The 20,000-nt window shown below is 37.2% G+C and overlaps 1 protein-coding gene across 1 annotated transcript in view; it reads right to left on the reverse strand.

The window, feature by feature from the left end:
• Positions 1 to 20,000, reverse strand: part of COL4A6 (collagen type IV alpha 6 chain) — a 300,475-nt gene that overhangs the window by 119,543 nt on the left and 160,932 nt on the right. The window lies entirely within an intron of this gene.

Below are 20,000 nucleotides of genomic sequence, written 5' to 3' on the forward strand. Positions count from 1 at the left end.
GACACCGAGCACACAAAATCACAGTAGACCAACGCCAAGACACATTGTTATGAAGATATCCAATATACAGAACAAAGAGAAAATATTAAAAGCTACAAGAGAAAGGAGACAGATTACATTCAGGGGTAAACCAATAAGGTTAACAACGGATTTTTCATCACAGACACTGAAAGCAAGAAGGTCACGGAACAATGTATTTCAAACACTGAAAGACAATGGATGCCAACCAAGAATTCTGTATCCAGCAAAATTAAGCTTCAGGTATGACAACGAAATAAAAATCTTTCATGATAAACAAAAGTTAAAAGAATTTGCAGGCAGAAAACCAGCATTGCAAAGCATTTTGAGCAAAACACTACACGAGGAAGAAATGAAAAACAATAACCAAAACCATCAGTGGGAAGTGCCTCGGTAAAGACAGAGGGCAAGGGGAAAGAATCATGGAGAAACAAACTAAATTTTTTTAAAAAAAGGATAAATAATCAAACATGGATGGAAGTACAAACCATATATCAATAGTAACTCTGAATGTTAATGGCTTAAACTCTCCAATAAAGCGACATAGGCTGGTATCATGGATAAAAAAAACAAATCCAACAATATGCTGCCTCCAGGAGACACATCTGATTGGAAAAGACATACACAGGCTGAAGGTGAAAGGATGGGAAAAAATATACCACGCACACGGTCCTCGTAAGCAAGCAGGGGTGGCCATCCTCATATCGAATAAAATCGACTTCAAGACTAAGTGAATCAAAAGGGATAAAGAAGGTCATTATATACTGTTAAAAGGAACCATTCACCAACAAGACATAACAATTATCATTATTTATGCACCAAATAATGGTGCTGCGACATTCATAAAACAAATTCTCCTCAAGTTCAAGAATCAAATAGACCACAACACAATAATTATGGGTGACTTCAACACACCTCTCTCACCATTGGACAGATCCTCCAAACAAAAGTTAAATAAAGAAACTATAGAACTCAATATCACAATCAATAACCTAGACTTAACTGACTTTTATAGAATATATCAACCATCATCAAATGGATATACTTTTTTCTCAGCATCATATGGATCCTTCTCAAAAATAGACCATATATCATGTCATAGGGCAACCCTCAGTAAATATAAAGGGGTTGAGATAATACCATGCATTTTATCTGAGCATAATGGAATGAAACTGGAAATCAATGATAAAAGAAGGAAGGAAAAATCCTACATCACATGGAAAATGAACAATATGTTACTGAATGATCAATGGGTTACAGAAGACATAAAGGAGGAAATCAAAAAATTCTTAGAGATAAATGAAAATACAGACACAACATATCGGAATCTATGGGACACAATGAAAGCAGTTTTAAGAGGAAAATTCATCGCCTGGTGGTCATTCCTCAAAAAAAGAAAAAACCAACAAATAAATGAGCTCACACTTCATCTCAAAGCCCTAGAAAAGGAAGAGCAAAACAACAGCAAATGTAGCAGAAGGCAAGAAATAATTAAAATCAGAGCGGAAATCAATGAAATTGAAACAAAAGAAGCTATTGAAAAAATTAACAAAACTAAAAATTGGTTGTTCGAAAAAATAAATAAGATTGACAGACCTTTAGCCATGCTAACGAAGAGAAGAAGAGAGAGAACTCAAATTACTAACATATAGGATGAAAAAGGCAATATCACAACAGATGCTACAGAAATACAGAGGACAATTAGAAATTATTTTGAAAACCTATATTCCAATAAAATAGAAGATAGTGAAGACATCGATAAATTTCTTAGGTCATATGATTTGCCCAGACTGAGTCAGGAGGATACACACAATTTGAACAGACCAATATCAATGGATGAAATTGAAGAAGCCATCAAAAGACTACCAACCAAGAAAAGCCCAGGACCGGATGGGTATACAGCGGAGTTTTACAAAACCTTTAAAGAAGAATTAATACCAATACTTTTCAAGTTATTTCAGGAAATAGAAAAAGAGGGAGCTCTTCCAAATTCATTCTATGAGGCCAACATCACCCTGATTCCGAAACCAGACAAAGACACCTCAAAGAAAGAAAACTACAGACCAATATCTCTAATGAACCTAGTTGCAAAAATCCTCAATAAAATTCTGGCGAATCGAATACAAAAACACCTCAAAAAAATAGTGCACCATGATCAAGTAGGATTCATCCCTGGGATGCAAGGATGGTTCAACATACGGAAATCAATAAATGTTATTCACCACATCAATAGACTTAAAGATAAGAACCATATGATCATCTCGATAGATGCAGAGAAAGCATTCGACAAAGTACAGCATCCCTTTATGTTCAAAACATTAGAAAAACTAGGGATAACCGGAACTTACCTTGACATTGTAAAAGCTATCTATGCTAAGCCTCAGGCTAGCATCATTCTGAATGGACAAAAGTTAAAGGCATTCCCTCTAAAATCTGGAACAAGACAGGGATGCCCTCTATCACCACTTCTATTCAATATAGTTCTCGAAACACTGGCCAGAGCAATTAGACAGACGAAAGAAATTAAAGGCATAAAAATAGGAAAAGAAGAGCTTAAATTATCACTATTTGCAGATGACATGATTCTATACCTAGAAGACCCAAAAGGGTCTACAAAGAAACTACTAGAACTAATAAATGAATTCAGCAAAGTGGCAGGATACAAAATCAACACGCATAAATCAAAGGCATTTCTGTATATCAGCGACAAAACTTCTGAAATGGAAATGAGGAAAAACTCTCCATTCACAATATCCTCAAAAAAAAATAAAATACTTGGGAATCAACCTAACAAAAGAGGTGAAACATTTATACAATGAAAACTACAGAACCCTAAAGAGAGAAGTAGATGAAGATCTTAGAAGATGGAAAAATATACCCTGTTCATGGATAGGCAGAACTAACATCATCAAAATGGCGATATTACCAAAAGTTCTCTATAGATTGAATGCAATGCCAATCAAAATCCCAATGGCATTTCTTGTAGAAATAGATAAAGCAATCATGAAATTCATATGGAAAAATAAAAGACCCAGAATAGCAAAAGCAATTCTAAACAGGAAGTGTGAATCAGGCGGGTAGCGATACCAGATTTCAAACTATATTACAGAGCAATAGTGACAAAAACAGCATGGTACTGGTACCAAAACAGGCGGGTGGACCAATGGTATAGAATAGAGGACACAGAGACTAATCCACAAAGTTACAACTATCTTATATTTGATAAAGGGGCTAAAAGCATGCAATGGAGGAAGGATAGCATCTTCAACAAATGGTGTTGGGAAAACTGGAAATCCATATGCAACAAAATGAAACTGAATCCCTTTCTCTCGCCATGCTCAAAAGTTAACTCAAAATGGATCAAGGAACTTGATATCAAATCAGAGACTCTATGTCTGATAGAAGAAAAAGTTGGCTCCGATCTACATATTGTGGGGTCGGGCTCCAAATTCCTTAATAGGACACCCATAGCACAAGTGTTAATAACAAGAATCAACAAATGGGACTTACTTAAACTAAAACGTTTTTTCTCAGCAAGAGAAACAATAAGAGAGGTAAATAGGGAGCCTACATCCTGGGAACAAATTTTTACTCCTCACACTTCAGATAGAGCCCTAATATCCAGAGTATACAAAGAACTCAAAAAATCAGACAATAAGATAACAAATAACCCAATCAACAAATGGGCCAAGGACCTGAACAGACACTTCTCAGAGGAGGATATACAATCAATCAACAAGTACATGAAAAAATGCTCACCATCTCTAGCAGTCAGAGAAATGCAAATCAAAACCACCCTAAGATACCATCTCACTCCAGTAAGATTGGCAGCCACTATGAAGTCAAACAACAACAAGTGCTGGCGAGGATGTGGAGAAAAGGGTACACTTGTACATTGCTGGTGGGACTGCAAATTGGTGCAGCCAATTTGGAAAGCAGTTTGGAGATTCCTGGGAAAGATGGGAATGGAACCACCATTTGACCCTGCTATTGCCCTTCTCGGACTATTCCCTGAAGACCTTAAAAGAGCATGCTACAGGGATACTGCCACATCGATGTTCATAGCAGCACAATTCACAATAGCTAGACTGTGGAACCAACCCAGATGCCCTTCAATAGATGAATGGATAAAAAAATGTGGCATCTATACACAATGGAGTACTATGCAGCAATAAAAAATGACAAAATCATAGAATTTGCAGGGAAATGGATGGCACTAGAGCAGATTATGCTTAGTGAAGCTTGCCAATTCCTAAAAAACAAATACCAAATGTCTTCTTTGATATAATGAGAGCAACTATGAACACAGCTGGGAGGAAGAGCAGGAAGAAAAGATTAACATTAAACAGAGACATGATATGGGAGGGAAAGGGAGAGAAAAGGGAAATTGCATGGAAATGAAGGGAGACCCTATTGCTATACAAAATTACATATAAGAGGTTGTGAGGGGAATGGGAAAATAAACAAGGAGAGAAATGAATTACAGTAGATGGGGTAGAGAGAGAAGATGGGAGGGGAGGGGAGGGGGGATAGTAGGGGATAGGAAATGTAGCAGAATACAACAATTACTAATAGGGCATTATGTAAAATTGTGGATGTGTAACCGACGTGATTCTTCAATCTGCATTTGGGGTAAAATTGGGGGTTCATGACCCACTTCAATCTAATGTATGAAATATGATATGTCAAGAGCTTTGTAATGTTGTGAACAACCAATAAAAAAAAAGAAAAAAAGAAAAAATAAATAAAAAAATAAAAATGAAGATTAAAACATAAAATGCAAATGAATATATTGGTATGTCTGTTTCAGGGACATACAGAATTTATGTCTGTGTGTTTTGGTGTGTATGGGAGGATTTCATCAATACTCTACCCTGAGCAGGTCCCAGTGGAAGAGTACGAAGGTAATGATGACTGTGAATGAGGGAAATGGGCAAAATCCCAGAGGGATAAGAAAGGAAGGAAGGAGGGAAGGAAGGAGGAATAACCAAGCCATAGAATCATCCCTGAAGATCCCTGAAGAGCTACAGACCTTTAAGTAGCCTATAAGGCATATATTATGGCATATTGGAGTTCATTGTGGCAAAAAAGTGGAGAGAATTAGAAATCATGAGGGTTGGGTTTGAATTCCAGTTCTATCTAAATTTTATGTGTGACTTTGAGCAGATCACTTTAGGTCCCTGTGTATGATACATTTCATTTGTAAAATGGGAACAGTCATATCTGCCCTACCTACCTGTGGAACATTGTACTTTTTACCCCAATTCTTTGTCCCCTTTTCTATCCAAGCCATTTGACTCATTATTTTTCCATAAAAGAGATGGAGTATATTTTCCATTCAATGACTCTGGGTTCTATAATATAACTTTCTATGGTAAACAGAATGATATGTAAGTTAACAGTAAGCTAGGTATAAGCCTACACTTTAAGAGACATTCTATGCTTCTGTTTACTTTTGCATCACAGCCTTAAACATGAAAAGAACATGCCTAGACCAGCCCACTAGTCCTAGGAGAATGAGGAACATGTGAAGCAGAGCTACTCAAAGCCTAGATCAAGTAACCCCCAGTTTACCACAGGCCCATGATTGAGCCCAGATTAAGCTGGTCAATGCTCAGCAAACTTGCAGACTAGTGAGAAAAGTGTAGCCAGTGAGTTTTGGGATGACTTGGTACATAGTGACAACCACCTCGTAGATGATATGAGTTTTACAATGAACACTTTCTCATTTTTGAAAATTTCCAAGGTTTATACTAATTAATGTTCTAAGAGACACTAAGTTGCTCAAAAGTCTGGGAAGGACAACAAAGACTAGAACAAAAGGAGATTGAAAAAGGATGTCTTAACAAGAAGACTTTCAGGCCTCTTTAGACAACAGGATACCAACAGCTCTTCACTCTGCTTCTTCAAATACTTGTTCTGTCCATTAAATCAGCCATAAAATTCGTCAGTGTTGGTGAAGTCTTGTGGGTTGTGGCCGCCAAGCTTGCTGGGCAATAATTCTGTCAGCTCTCCATTCCAAGCAACTGTCTCTGAGAGCTCCGAAAGCTAAACACAGGAAAACCACACCAGCCACAGGCCTCATTAACCAATAAACCCTTGATGGAAAGCAGGATCTCACACGGTTGTTTCTGGTATAAAACTCCCCCAAGGGAGGGGGACAGTTGTACTTAAAAATCCCATTGGGCTGACTACAGATGCTCCTATCCTTTACAATTTACTTCAGAGTCTAGGTCAGGCCAGTGTTTCTACCAATAAAATAAATACCAGAAGGGATATTTAGGAGATTTTGGCAAGAAAAGTATAAGTAAATGTAAGAGCAGAGGCAGGGGTATTTTGAGACATAATATTAACTGGACTCAGTTGAACAGAAAGTAAATTATTTACACTTTTAAGGATTCAAGGCAGACTCAGCCATTTAAGGGAAAGCAGAATGGCCATCTGCTGCTTCAGCAACAAGTGACCAGCTTACATGTCACACGCCAAGGCTTGAACCAAAGTCAAAAATATGAATCATAACCAGATGCAGCCTCAGAAAGTTCCTCCTTGGGGGTCTATGAAGGGAAAAAATGTCATGGGCTCTCTTCCTTAGCAGCTGGGATTGCAAATTCTCACTTTGTGCAACTATCCAAAGGGAGATCTCTCCATTACAGAGGGTAAGGAGCAAACTAATTCAAACTACTTTATTTCCACCATGTGTCTCTTGTGAAATTCATCCCTCACCCACCCACCTGGGCAAGGAACACACAACAATGGATGCATTCCCTATATTATCCAGGTGCCTTCATGGATACCCAAAAGCACCTGAAATCTAATTAACCAGTTTTCCCTTCCCCTAACCACAAAACCAACATAGATCCCTTATCATCAAATTCCTTATTACCATTTTACCAGGACCAGAATTTGCCACCCTCCCATCTCTCACTCCCACATGCAACAGGTCCCTCACTTTGCCTTTTTTTTTTCTTTCAGGTACATCTCTCTTTTTATTTCAAATAATTGTATTGACATATAATTCACATTTCATACAGTTTACCCATTTAAAATCTAAAATCCAGTGGTTCTTAGTAGGTTCACAGAGTTGTGTGACAGTTTTAGAATATTTCTGTCACAGAAAAAGAAACTCCATTATCATTAGCAGTCATTTCCCATTTCTCCCTGCCCCTGTATGAAATAGGCAAACACAGGTTAGAAAACATACAGTAAGTTTAAATGTAATTTTTACATGTGTCCTTAGTTTTCTTTTGCTGCATAACAGCTTTCCACAAATTTATCACCTTGAACTTTGCAGCTTAAAACAACACAAATTTATGAAGTCACTGTTTCCACGAGCCAGAAGTCTGAGCATGTTTAAGCTGGGTTCTCTGCTCAGGGACTCTCAGTGTTAAAATGTACTTTTATTATTAGTTAGTTATGCTGAGGCCAGCAGATCAAGAGGTATGTGTCATGGAAAATACATTTTATTACTCATAGTTCCCAAGAAGAAGGGGCTTGCTATGCCACTTAGGGCCATATTGGGAAGCATCAGGGTGTGTCAGGAGGCAGAAGAAGTGAGTAGATAGCATGAGCAAGAGTCTTTCCATGGTTTTCTTGGGAAAGGCAGGGCAAGATAGGATATGCAAGCTCAGGATTGACTAGTATGAATAATTTCAATGGCACTTGGATATAAGGACTATTTCTACTTTTCTGGTATTTGATCTTATGGTGACTGGGCAGAGGAATATTGTTTCCTGGCATACAACAGCCAGAGAGAGGAGGTGGTTCAGAGTATGGATTCTGATTTTCTCTCTGGATACCTGCTTGGAATCAGCCTTTATTCCTAGCAGGTTCTCTTAGGTACTATGCTACATGGCCTTCTCACAACATGAAGATTGGCTTTTAAGCCAGATAGAAATTCTCATATCATGTAACATAATCATGGAAGTGACTATCTCAGCACTGTTGACAAGTAACATAATGTAATGAAGGGAGCAACAACCCACCATATTCACAGATTCTACTACACTCAAGGGGAGGGGATACAGAAAAGGGGTATGAATCTTAGAATTCTGCCTTCCACAATATGCAACAATTTATATGTCTATATTTTCATGAAGAAAGAGTCGAGTATACACACACACACACACACTCACACACACATAATCATTTCAGTTAAATGGGGTTCAGGTGGTAGTTTTCATTAGATGATATTAATTTTTATTCTATAAAGTAATTGAAGGGAAGGAATTAAAATGGGAATGAAGGAGGGAAGGAAGGAAAGGAAAGGGGAAGAAGAAAGAAAGGAAGACCCTTCAATTACTTATTAAACTAAGCATACATTAATTTGTCTATGTCTCCATAATATAATCCCAACTATGTTCAAGGAGTCATCTTCCAATGTATCCTTAGAACAATCCAATATTCAAGTCAAGCTAAGTATCCTCGCCCATATCTATGTTGTGCTTTTCTACTGTATGGCACACTCATGTTACTGCACTGTCTTATTTCTGCACAAATCCCTCAATCCCAACCAACTCTCAAAGGCCACTGCTGTCTCCTCTATTGTCATTTTTTTGTACCAGGGATTGAACCCAGGGGCACTTAACCACTGAACCACATCCCCAGCCCTTTTTATGTTTTATTTTGAGTCAGGGTCTCACTGAGTTACTTAGGCCTCACTAAGTTGCTGAGACTGGTTTTGAACGCATGATCCTCCTATCTCAGCCTGCTGAGCTGCTGGGATTACAGGTATGCATCACTGCACCTGGCTCTATTGCCATTTTTTTAAAAAAATTTTAGTTGTAAATGGACCTTTATTTTATTTACTTATATATGGTGCTGTGAATCGAACCCTGTGCCTCATACATGCTAGGCAAGTGATCTACCACTAAGCCACAACCCCAGCTTCTTTATTGCCATTCTTAATTCACCAACTATGAGGTATTTCTTCTTGCTTTTGAAATTCCTGAGTAATAAGGCATAGGGATTAGTTCCCAAAGTAGGGTTATACTTCCTAGGTTTTGTTCCTGGCTCTTGCCACTTTCTAGCTAGGTAATATGGGATAAATTGCTTAACCTTTAATAAATCAGAACCACTGTTAAATGAGATAAGACAATTGAGAGAAGAAGGGATATAATTCACAACTGAATGTTACCTAGAAGAGGAGGAATTGGAATTGAAATCTCTAAGACAGAAAACCAAAGGAAACTACATATGACTTCAGAGGAAAGCAATTGTTTGGGATCAAGATTTGAGAAATCAAATGTCTGGGGGTATAAATAAATGGAACTTTGAAGTTAAAGGCCAAAACAGAACTTTTGCCTTGGAAAAATTTCCAGCCAGACTATCATGCTAAATAAAATAAGTCAATCCCAAAAAAACAAAGGTTGAATGTTTTGGTTTATATGTGGAAGCTAAACTACAATAAAGTGGGTAGGGTAAGAAAAGAAGTTCAGTAGATTAGACAAAGGGGAATGAAGGGAAGGGAGGGAAGATAGGAAAAGGAAAAGACAGTGGAATGAATCCAACATAACTTTGTTATGTATGCATAAGAAAATACCTAAGTGTATCTTATTATCATCTCCAAGAATGTAGTCCCAATTAGAAGAAGATATATTCCATTCTTGTATAATTTTATCAAAATGAATTCTACTGTCATGTGTAACTAAAAAGATTTTTTAAAAAGAAGGGAAATTCTCCAGCCAAAGTCACAAATACTAAACAGGAAGCAATTGCTTCATGAGACTAGGCAATGCCATCAGTGATGTCTCCAAGGCCATCTTTCCAAAACAGAGCATCCTTCCTGTTTAGGTCTCTTTGTAGCAATATATAAGTATGTTAATTCCAAGTGAGAAAATTTCATTTGTGAGTTCTTGAGAAGTGCATTTATCCAAGAGAAGTAATCATCTCTTTTGATAATTTTCTCCTTCATTTATACCAGTTAGATTATGAGAGGCAAAGGCAATTGTTTTCCAGATCCCTGTGCTTAAAAGGAATCCAGTATTACTTCCTGTATTTGGTACTCTGTTCTGGCACAGAGGGGCACAAAAGGATTGCCAAACCCTTCCAGGTTCCCTGGAAAGTTAAGGCTGTACCATGATCGCACCAACTGACATTTGAAATTGACAGTTGATAAACCAGGTTAACTCACCTTGGACTTGTATTCTGATTCATACATCGTAATTGTGTTTATTTATAGAATAATTTGGAGCTATATCACTGAAAGATACCATTTTAAGCTCTAAAGAAATAACTATACTATTAGCTGGGTACAGTGGCACATGTCTGTAATCTCAGCAGCTTGGGGGGCTGAGGTAGAAGGATTCTACCTCAAAGCCAGCTTCAGAAATTTAGCAAAGCCCTAAGCAACTTAGCAAGATGCTTTCTCAAAAACAATATTAATAAAATTGTAGGGCTAGGGCTGCAGCTCAGTGGTGCACATGTGAGGCACTGGGCTTGATCCTCAGCAATACAGATATTGTGTCCATCTACAACTAGAAAAATATTTAAAAATTGGTAAAGCACTCCTGGGTTCAATCCATCAGACGAGATGAGCCTTGTGCATGCAAGGCAAGCACTCTACCAACTGAGCTAAATCCCAAGACCCTCTATCATTTATTTATTTAGCACCTACTATGGTCAAGATACTTTGCCTGTATATTTCAACCCTTACAATAACACTGCCAACTAGGTAATCTTATCCAACCTGTGAAAGAGAAGGACATTTGAGGGCAGCAAAATGAGAAGCTGAACAATAACTCTTGTGGATCTCTCTCCTTTCTTTGATCCCCCTGGAGTAACTCAGGACCTGAGCACTTGGATCAAGATACCCCAAAGCAACTTCCTCCTCCTAAGACAAGTGGCACCTCCCATGACAGCAGACCACTCTGATATTTTAGAAGTATCTGCAGCTAGGCTCAATAGAGGGGATGGGGAAATGAATCAGTGGAATTAGAAACTTAAGGATGCCAACCTCTAATTGGCTAATCCCCAAACACATTCCCTTACCTTTCTGGGGTACTTTTTTCTTATCTGTATCATGAGAGGGCTGGACTAGATTAATGACTTGAAAAATTTTGAAAACTATGAAAAACTTGTTCAAACATCTTTCAGAAGCTCAAAACAGTGCCACTGGTTGGACGAGTGGAATTGAGAAGGGCAAGGACAGCTTTTGTGGCATTCTGCTCAGTATCAGGGATTAGGGAGGAGTCCATGGTTTGAAAACACAGTTCGACTAGGTATCTTTCCACCTTGAACATTTGATGCTTCACAAACTGGACACTTTAAGATTTTTACCATTTAACTCTCCCTTCCTCAAGTTGAAAATAGAACATCTTTCAAGGTGGGGAACATGAAATGCTAATCTTATTTTTCTGTTCCTGTACCTATTTCAATTCTGTAAATACTTGCTATGTGCTTGTTGGTTCAAAGAATGCTTGTCTTTACCTTAACATGAATATCCTCCTTTGGCCAGAGGGTGACCCTCTAAGGTTTTTGGAGGAAAGCAAATCTCAAAGATTATCATTCTATTCTCTTCAGTACCTAAAGCTGACTTTTGTGGGATCTGACACCCTTGATTATAGGGAACAGCAGGACACAATGCTTTATAGCTGGAGCACTTAAGAAAGCCTTTAAAATCTACCATGACAATGGCATACAGAGTGACAAGAATGTATTAGACATGGGCTTCCAAGGGAAAAAAGGGCTTGGGAGGAAAGTAGAGCCTCATTAATAGAGGATGCTGGGGAAAGAAGATAGTTGGATACTAATTTGATGTTTGAAAAGATGTTCTGGTGATAGAGGGTAACATCTGAGGAAGGGCCACACTTGAGAAATGTGAGCAGGATAAAGAAGCGCAAACCATAGAGGCAGAAAAAATTGTAACACATTCAATAGTAAGTTTAGTGTTATATTTATTGATTTACTAATACTACTCTATTGCCCTGCCTGACTGGTAGAGGAACAACAGCTCTTGTGCTTTAAATTTAATCCACTGAAAAGAAAGATACAAAGACCTAAAGATGAATTGTCCTTTTATATCATTGGGTGAAACTCTCAAATTATTTTTTTCCCCTTAAAGACCACAAAAAACCCTCTTTGAATTGCCTCCACTGGGGGAAAAACCACTATTTGGCTCCAAACACTTCACAGATCTGGAGTAAACTAGTTCAAAGGATGTTATGTTTTCCAAATCAATAAAAAAGAGGAGTCAGAAAGAGGGGCACTCAGCTAGCAAGTGTTTTCAATTTGCAGTATTAATAGTAATTGTCAGTTCAAGTTTTCACCCCTCTCTTTTGGTAGTCATGGTCAAAGAGAGTTTACTTAAAATAAATGGAACCAAGTTCTAGTTTTCAAAGCTCATATAGCATCAAGCTTCAAACATGCTTCCATGTCTAACAAAGGCTTACTTCTCACCTTCCTCTGGAAAACAACTTAACCTCCTAATATCCATTTCCTCATTGTGGAAACACTTATCCAATCCCATCAGTTATTTTCCCTTTACATCAACTCTCTATTCCTATCCTTCATTTTATCCAACAACATGGGCTTACTGAAAACAAAACTGTATTCGACAAACATCATTTTGTCAAGTCAATATCATCTGCTCTCCCAAGTAGCCTGGGACTATATACTCTGGGTCTCCTGGGTGTCCAAAGGTAAATCAAATCAGACAAGGCAGACCAGGTCAGTGACTGGGTTTACTGGATCTATTCCATCATGTGGACAGGTCTGCAGTAGAACCCAAGGGGAAAGAAACTTCCCAGAGTTTGCAATTCGGAGTCCAAATCAGCACTGGAAGTTCCAGCCCAACCTCTTCTGCCCACACATTTTTCTAGGTTATTAGTTTGCTATTCCAGACTCCTATGGATGTGATGCAAACTTAACTATTACTTGGTGTAAAGAATAATGATGGTGGTGATGCTAATCATAGAGAAGCAACGTGATTACTGGAGGAGAGAGCTTTCATGGGGGGAAAGTGGAAATGTCACACTGCAATGTCTAAGGAGAAGGTTGTTAAAGTAATCAAAGCCATTAGCAACTAGAAAGCACCCAGGCCTGACTTCCTGCAGATTTTTTGGTCTTAGCTGCTCAAGACAGAGCTTGTGCAAAATGCTTTGCAAGAACACTCAGTGAGCCCGCCATAACACTTGGATTCTATGGCACCTCAAAAGAACTGCAATGTTTTAATCAATACATTCCTATCTGATAAAAATAGATCAAGCACACACCCACCTACTACCATTCTCTGAAAAGAGTGACATGCACTTTGGCATGATGAGAGCAATAATACCCCCTGTAAGTCATGAAAGGCTATTTGAAATGCCCAATCAGTTGCAACAATCAGGTGATTTGGGATTTAGAGGTAGTTATATTGTCAACCAAAAGTAAGTCTGGGTAGGAGTTAATGTGGTCCAGAGAAAAGGTTGTGTGCTAAATTTTTCTTCATTAGGAAGAAGGCAATGCAGTTCTAAGCCATGCAATGCAAATGTCCCTGTGAAAGTTGGCTTTGTATGCAGGTGTTAGTTGCTTTATTAGGAAAGAAAGTGAGCCATTTCAGGACTAAGGCATAAACACACTGAGTAACTCTTGTTTCTTAGCCATGATAAACATAGTCATAAGTCAAACAAAAGTTAAGCTCCACCTCTAACTTGGTGTCACTGATTTGGGAAATGGAACAACTCTGGCAGTTTGTTTGAGATAAGCTCAAAAGTATCTGGAGGTGTGGGGGCTGGAATTTAAACAACTTCAAACTGAGTTACTCATATTGAAATTTTTGGCTATAAAAAACACTGAAGGGTAGTGTCATTCAGGTTATTTTTAAGCCAGATGTCATAATGAAGTCAAATTGGGACCTGCTCTGAACTCTGGTAAGGTTCTGAACTTGAGAAGTGATTGCTAGTTGTCCTCCTACTTTCATTCCTCCATTTTCCACCAAATGGCAGTATGTTGACATTATAGCCAGGCACAATAGGCACCCCCAAAACACTACAGTTCTTGATGTTACTTTCAGATGAGTGTGACATTGTGGCCAAGTTCTGTCCCATGGGATGTTAACCAAAATATGTCATGAGATTTCTAAGTGTCTTTAAATGTAGGGGCATGCTCCTTATCTCCCTTCTTGTTGTTGGAATGCAGATATGAAGCCTTGAGCTAATGCAGCCATTTTGAACCAAATTTGAATTCAAAGTTAGAAAAACCTGGGTTCCTGATGACCCAGATTCAAGCCCTCAGCTGCCAACATGGATTTGTACATCATCTCAATATTGAATTTTTCATCTCTATTCAGGACTTTTAAATGTCTTTCATATCTTTATTTAATATAATTTTAATCTTTCTTCTAGGTACTTGAACATATGAAAAACATGTATGACAACTTTTCAAAAGTCTTTGTCTTCTAATTCTATTATCTGTGTTAATTCTGGGTCAGTTTCAATTGATTAGCTTTTCTTACTAGTGTTCAGTATTTTCCTACTTCTTTTGAATGCCTGATAGTTTACAGTTGGATTCCAAATGTGACTTTATTTTGTTGGTTGCTGGATATTTTGTATTTCTATAAATATTCTTGGGCCTCTTCTGGGATAACATTAAATTACTTAGAAACAGACTCTTTCAAGACTTATTTTAAATTTTTATTAGTTAGAGAAAATATTATGTATATGTATGATGAAATATTACTCAGCCATAAAGAAAAAGGATATTATGGAATTTGCAGGTAAATGGATGGAACTGACTATCATGCTAAGTGAAATAAGCCAGTTTCACAAAACCATAGGCAGAACATTTTCTCTGATATGTGGATGCTGACACACAATAAGTAGGGGTAGGGAGAAAAGAAATTCAGTAAATTAGATAAAGGGAAATTAAGGGAAAGGAGGGAGGATGGAAACAGGAAAGACAGTAGAATAAATTGGACATAACTTTCCTATGTTAATATATGAATACACATGACCATTGAAACTCCACATCATGTACAACCATAAGAATGGGAAGTTATACTTCATGAATATATAATATGTCAAAATTCATTCTACTGTCATGTATAATTAAAAAAAGCAAATAAAAAAAATGTTAGTAGACAAGTCTAGCACATCCCTGAATCTAGGGCTAATTTGGCACCACTACTGAGGCAAAACCCTTTGTGTACTCTGGTGTTCTGTGAATTGGGGAATTTTCCATTCCTGATGATGGGTCAGGCACTATCATGATCTCTGAGGATTGTTCCTTCTACTCCTCTTGGGTGGTTCTTTCTTTAGCCTAGGTGAGTTTCCTTACACATGTGTTGATCAGTACTCAGCTCAATGACTCAAGGGGGACTCTCGATGTAGTTCCAGAGTTCTCTATCTCTTCTTAAGTACTCTATCATGCAAATTCTAGCTGCTTTGATCTTCCTGGACTCACAGAATCATTTCCTTATCACTGGGCTCTACTTCAGCTACCTCTCCCCATACCACTGCATTTAAGGTGGAGGCAATCATAGGATTCACTCTGTTTATTTTTTGTATCTTCAGGATCATGGTTTTTGGTTGCTTGGTGTCTAATGTCTGAAATCCTTTGTTTTCATTTTGTCTGGGTTTTCCCTTGTTTCCGGCTGGAAGGTAAATCCAGTCCCTTTGACTCCATCTTGGACATAAGGGGAGAACTTTTACATCAGTGAGAAATACAAGACTGTATTGTTAAACCACATGTTATTTTGTATTTTCTCTCATTTGTAGGCAGACTTGATTCTAACAAGTATAGGGCTGATCCTTGATTTATTTAGAAGAGCTCCTAATTTTAATATAAAGAAGTTAACATTTTTGGAACAACCAAAGACTTGAACAGCACCAAAGTAAGGTCAAATACCTGGATGAAAACTGAAAACTCTGTCATTTCCCATGAGGAGCATAGTGCTTAAGCAGCCAAATCAATCCCAGCTGGTGCCAGTTGACAAAATAAAGTACATTTTTCACTTAGTGAGATTAATTTCTCATTCATGAAGACAGTTCATTCTAATTGGACAGAAATTTATTCAATAAACTTCTTTTTTCCTGAGAATCTACTACAGCCTAGGCATTAGGCTAAATTCTAGTGATATAGCCATGTATGGACTAGGGCATAATCCTCCACTAGCAATTCACAATTTAGATAAGGAACTTCTTATATAGATAAGTCCCCTTGTCATGTGAATAGCTCATGAATTTGGCTAAGAGGCTTAGTGCCAGCTTATTTAAAAAATAAATCTCTTCAATTTTTTTTTCTTTTAATTAGGGATAATGCCTTTTCAACCCATGATTCTGCAGTGAACCAAGTAATTTATACTTTCAGCATAAAGAGGCTTCTCCTGGAATAGGATATTCACACAAATTGAAAGTTTTACTGGTATCATTGCAATGAAGAAATATGTTGGACAATGCCCTAATCAAATGATGAAATTTAACATTACCAATCGTTGGAAAAATTACATCATATTTCTCCTGATGTAGAGCTCTGAGAAGAACACAGTATTGCAGTAAACAAAAAGTTTAATCTTAATGTATTCATGAGGAATAATCAGAAAAATTCAATTGAGAAACCTTTGCAAAAATACTTTCTTGGACTCTTCAAAAATGTCAATGTCATAAATAACAAAAGATAAAAATAGGTGGGGGCCTGGCAAACTGTTCTAGATTAAAGGAGATCAAAGTAACTGACAAATGCAAAGCATAATCTTTGATTGCATTCTGCATCAAAAACAACACAGTTATCAGGACATTATTAGGACATCAGGAAGCTCTAATTCAGACTTCATACCTGTATAATATGTCAATTATATATTTCCTGGGCTTGATGACTATATTGTATAGATAGGAGAGTGCTCTTGTTCTTAGGAGATTCATATCCAAGAAGTTAGAGGTAAAGATGGACTGGGGTTGTAGCTCAGTGGTAGAGTGCTTGCCTAGCCCAATCCTCAGTACCACATAAAAATAAATAAATAAAATAATAGTATTGTGTACATCTACAACTAAAAACCCGCAAATGTTTAATAAAAAGAAGTTAGGGGTGAAGAGTCAAGATATTTGCAACTAATTCCCCAGCTGTTTATAAAAAATACATAGAGAGAGGTAGAGCAAATGTGGAAAAATATTAGCAACTGGTGAATCCAGGAAAAGGTATATGGGTAGTAATTGTACTGTTCTTGCAACTTTTCTGAAAGTTTAGAAATGTTCAAAATAAAAAAAGTTGGCAGGGAAATCAAAAGCTTGTGACAAGTTAAAAAAAGAATTAGCTTCTCTAATCCCTACCGTAGGCATTAGCTTTGGCTTCCCTGAGAGGTTTCATGGGGAACCAAACCTGGACTTAACTGCAGCAACCAGAAGTTCCTCTGTTCCTCTGGGCCTTCCCTTAAATTGTTCCAAGCTATGAAATATCCTAAGCTACTGCTCTGCACTCACTTCTCCCACCCATTTTCACATATTAAATCCAGGCATCTTGGGTGCTCTCTGTGGTACAGCACTTGCCTACCATACGTTAAGGCTCTGGGTTAAACCCCAGCTCTGAAAACAAAATAAAACAAAACAAAAAACACCCTAAATGACACTCACACTTTAATTCTCGTTGAATTTATTTAAACTCAGGAAAACAATGGACTCAAAGTTAGAATTTTGCTTCCAGTGGTGTGCTGAAGCTGATCTGGGCTAACTTGTACTTTTCAGCACTGATTCACAGCAGCCAATCTCATTGGTAGCTTGAAATCAGTCATGGTGGAATAATTTACATCATGGAAATCAGCAAATGCTACAAAAGGACCCCCACCTTTACCTTCTCCCTGAACCAGTGGTTAAACATTTACCAGAATACTACTGATTTTAATCCTTGCCCTGTAAGGGGTGTTCTATAGACACTGTAATTGTTTTATAGTCTTTTCAAAAGATTTTGAAGTTCTATGAAGATTGTTAACAAAACATGCCATGGCCTGTATAGTCAAATGTAGGCTTTGAATAAACTGAAGATATAAGTAAGAAGAAAGATGCATATAGTAAAAAGAAAAAATGTTGGCTGTGCTCTCATCCCAAAAGCCTTTTATCTGGGTAGCAATTTTAATGAAGTAGAAAAGAATGCAGGGCCAGGAGACAGAGATGGCTTTGTCACTTACTTACCTTATAAGTGTAACGAACTCAATTACCCTTGCTGAGCCACAATTTTCTCATCTGTAAAATGTAAGTGTTAATTGAAGTATATATCTCATGGGGCTACTAGTAGGTGGTATGGGATCACCATATCTATCAAATTGAGATAAATTTTTTAAAAATTTTTCAGTTGTAGATGAACACAATACCTTTATTTTATTTATTTATTTTTATGTGGTTCTGATGATGGATCCCAGTTCCTTACCCATGCTAGGAAAGCTCTCTTCCACTGAGCCATAACCCCAGCCCCAAATTGACAGAAATTTGAAATGAATTTGATAATTATCAGACTGATATTTAATGAGTGCTTACTCAATGACAAACATAGTACTAATTTTTTAGACACATAATCTGAATTAGATTTTACTGTATTTGTACAAATTTAGAATTATTAATACTCCCTTGAGCTTAGTTAAACCCATGCACAAAGCAATGTAGTATATGGCTAGTACGCATTTATTGTTACTGATAATCCTGTGGATTTGTGAATAATTGAATTTAGTCTGTGTAACAACCTACTGAACAAGCAAGGTGTCTATAACTGTAACTAAGCTTCAAATTAGTGTCTTACTAACAAACAGCAGAGTAGAATTAAGCCCTTTGAGGTCCCAGTCTAATACTACGGTACCTGTGTGACGTTGGTCACCATATTACCCATCTTCCAACATCTGCAAGAGGAAGGAGTTGAACTTGAAGACCACAAAGGGCCTTCCAAAATAAGTGCATCTTGATTCTGGGATGGCCAATTCATTCTAGTTTGTCCAGAAAATTTTCAGTTGTAGCACTATAAGTTCTATATTTTGGAAAACTTCTTAGTCCTGGGCAAACCAGGATGATTGGTCATCCTATTTGAGTCTGCTCTCTCATTCACAGAATACATTCAGGCCTCACCCTAGGAAAACATATGGAGCTCTACTACCCAGCTCCAGGCACTTCACCCGCTCAGCTCTCATTAACACCTTATTTACTGATAATTTCTCAGTGTCTTTTGTGGGCTCTGCCTGTCCAATATGTTCTCCATAATTTTATCTCCTGGTGATAGCCATGGGTAACTTTATAATGTATGTCTTTCCAATCTTTTCAAAATATTAGGTATGCATAACTTTCCTATGTTCATATATGAATACACAACCAGTGTAACTCCACATCATGTGCAACCACAGGAATGGGATCCTAATCAGAATAAGATATAATCCATGTATGTATAATATATTAAAATACACTCTACTGTCATGTATATCTAAAAACAAACAATAAATAAAATATTAGGTATGTATTATCATACTTATTATCATTACAAAAATGTGATCATATTGTATAACTTATTTCCTATAATTCCCATTTAACATTGTATCATAAAGAATTTTCTAAGTCATTAAACATTCTTCAAAGACACGTCATTTTAAATGACTATGTGATAGTCCACAGTAAGCGATGTAGCATACTTTCCCTTATTTAATAGTTTCCCCCACTAAAAGACGTTTAAGTGATTTTTCCCCATTTTTTTGCGGGTTATAAACAGAATTCTGATGAATATCTTCATTCATAAGCCTTTCTGTACTGCTTTCTTTCTTTCAATTAAAGTCATAAGAGTGGAATAATTAATGGGACAAAGACTCAACATTTTTGAGGCTACTGATAAATAATGCCAAAATGCACAGAGGATTAACCAAGAGGAAATTTCCAGTGTTAATTTTAGAGACACATTTGGAAATGGTTTGGAGAATATTGGGGTGAATGTGGAACTTCACTTTATGTATGGCTCTGAGGAGAAAATTTAGGTTACTTTAGAATGTACTTTATAGTTAAAATCTAAGAAGGTAAACAAATTGTTTATAAAATATTTAATGTACATTG

This window comes from Spermophilus citellus (genome assembly GCF_964194105.1).
Source record: "Spermophilus citellus genome assembly, chromosome: X".
NCBI lineage: Eukaryota > Metazoa > Chordata > Mammalia > Rodentia > Sciuridae > Spermophilus > Spermophilus citellus.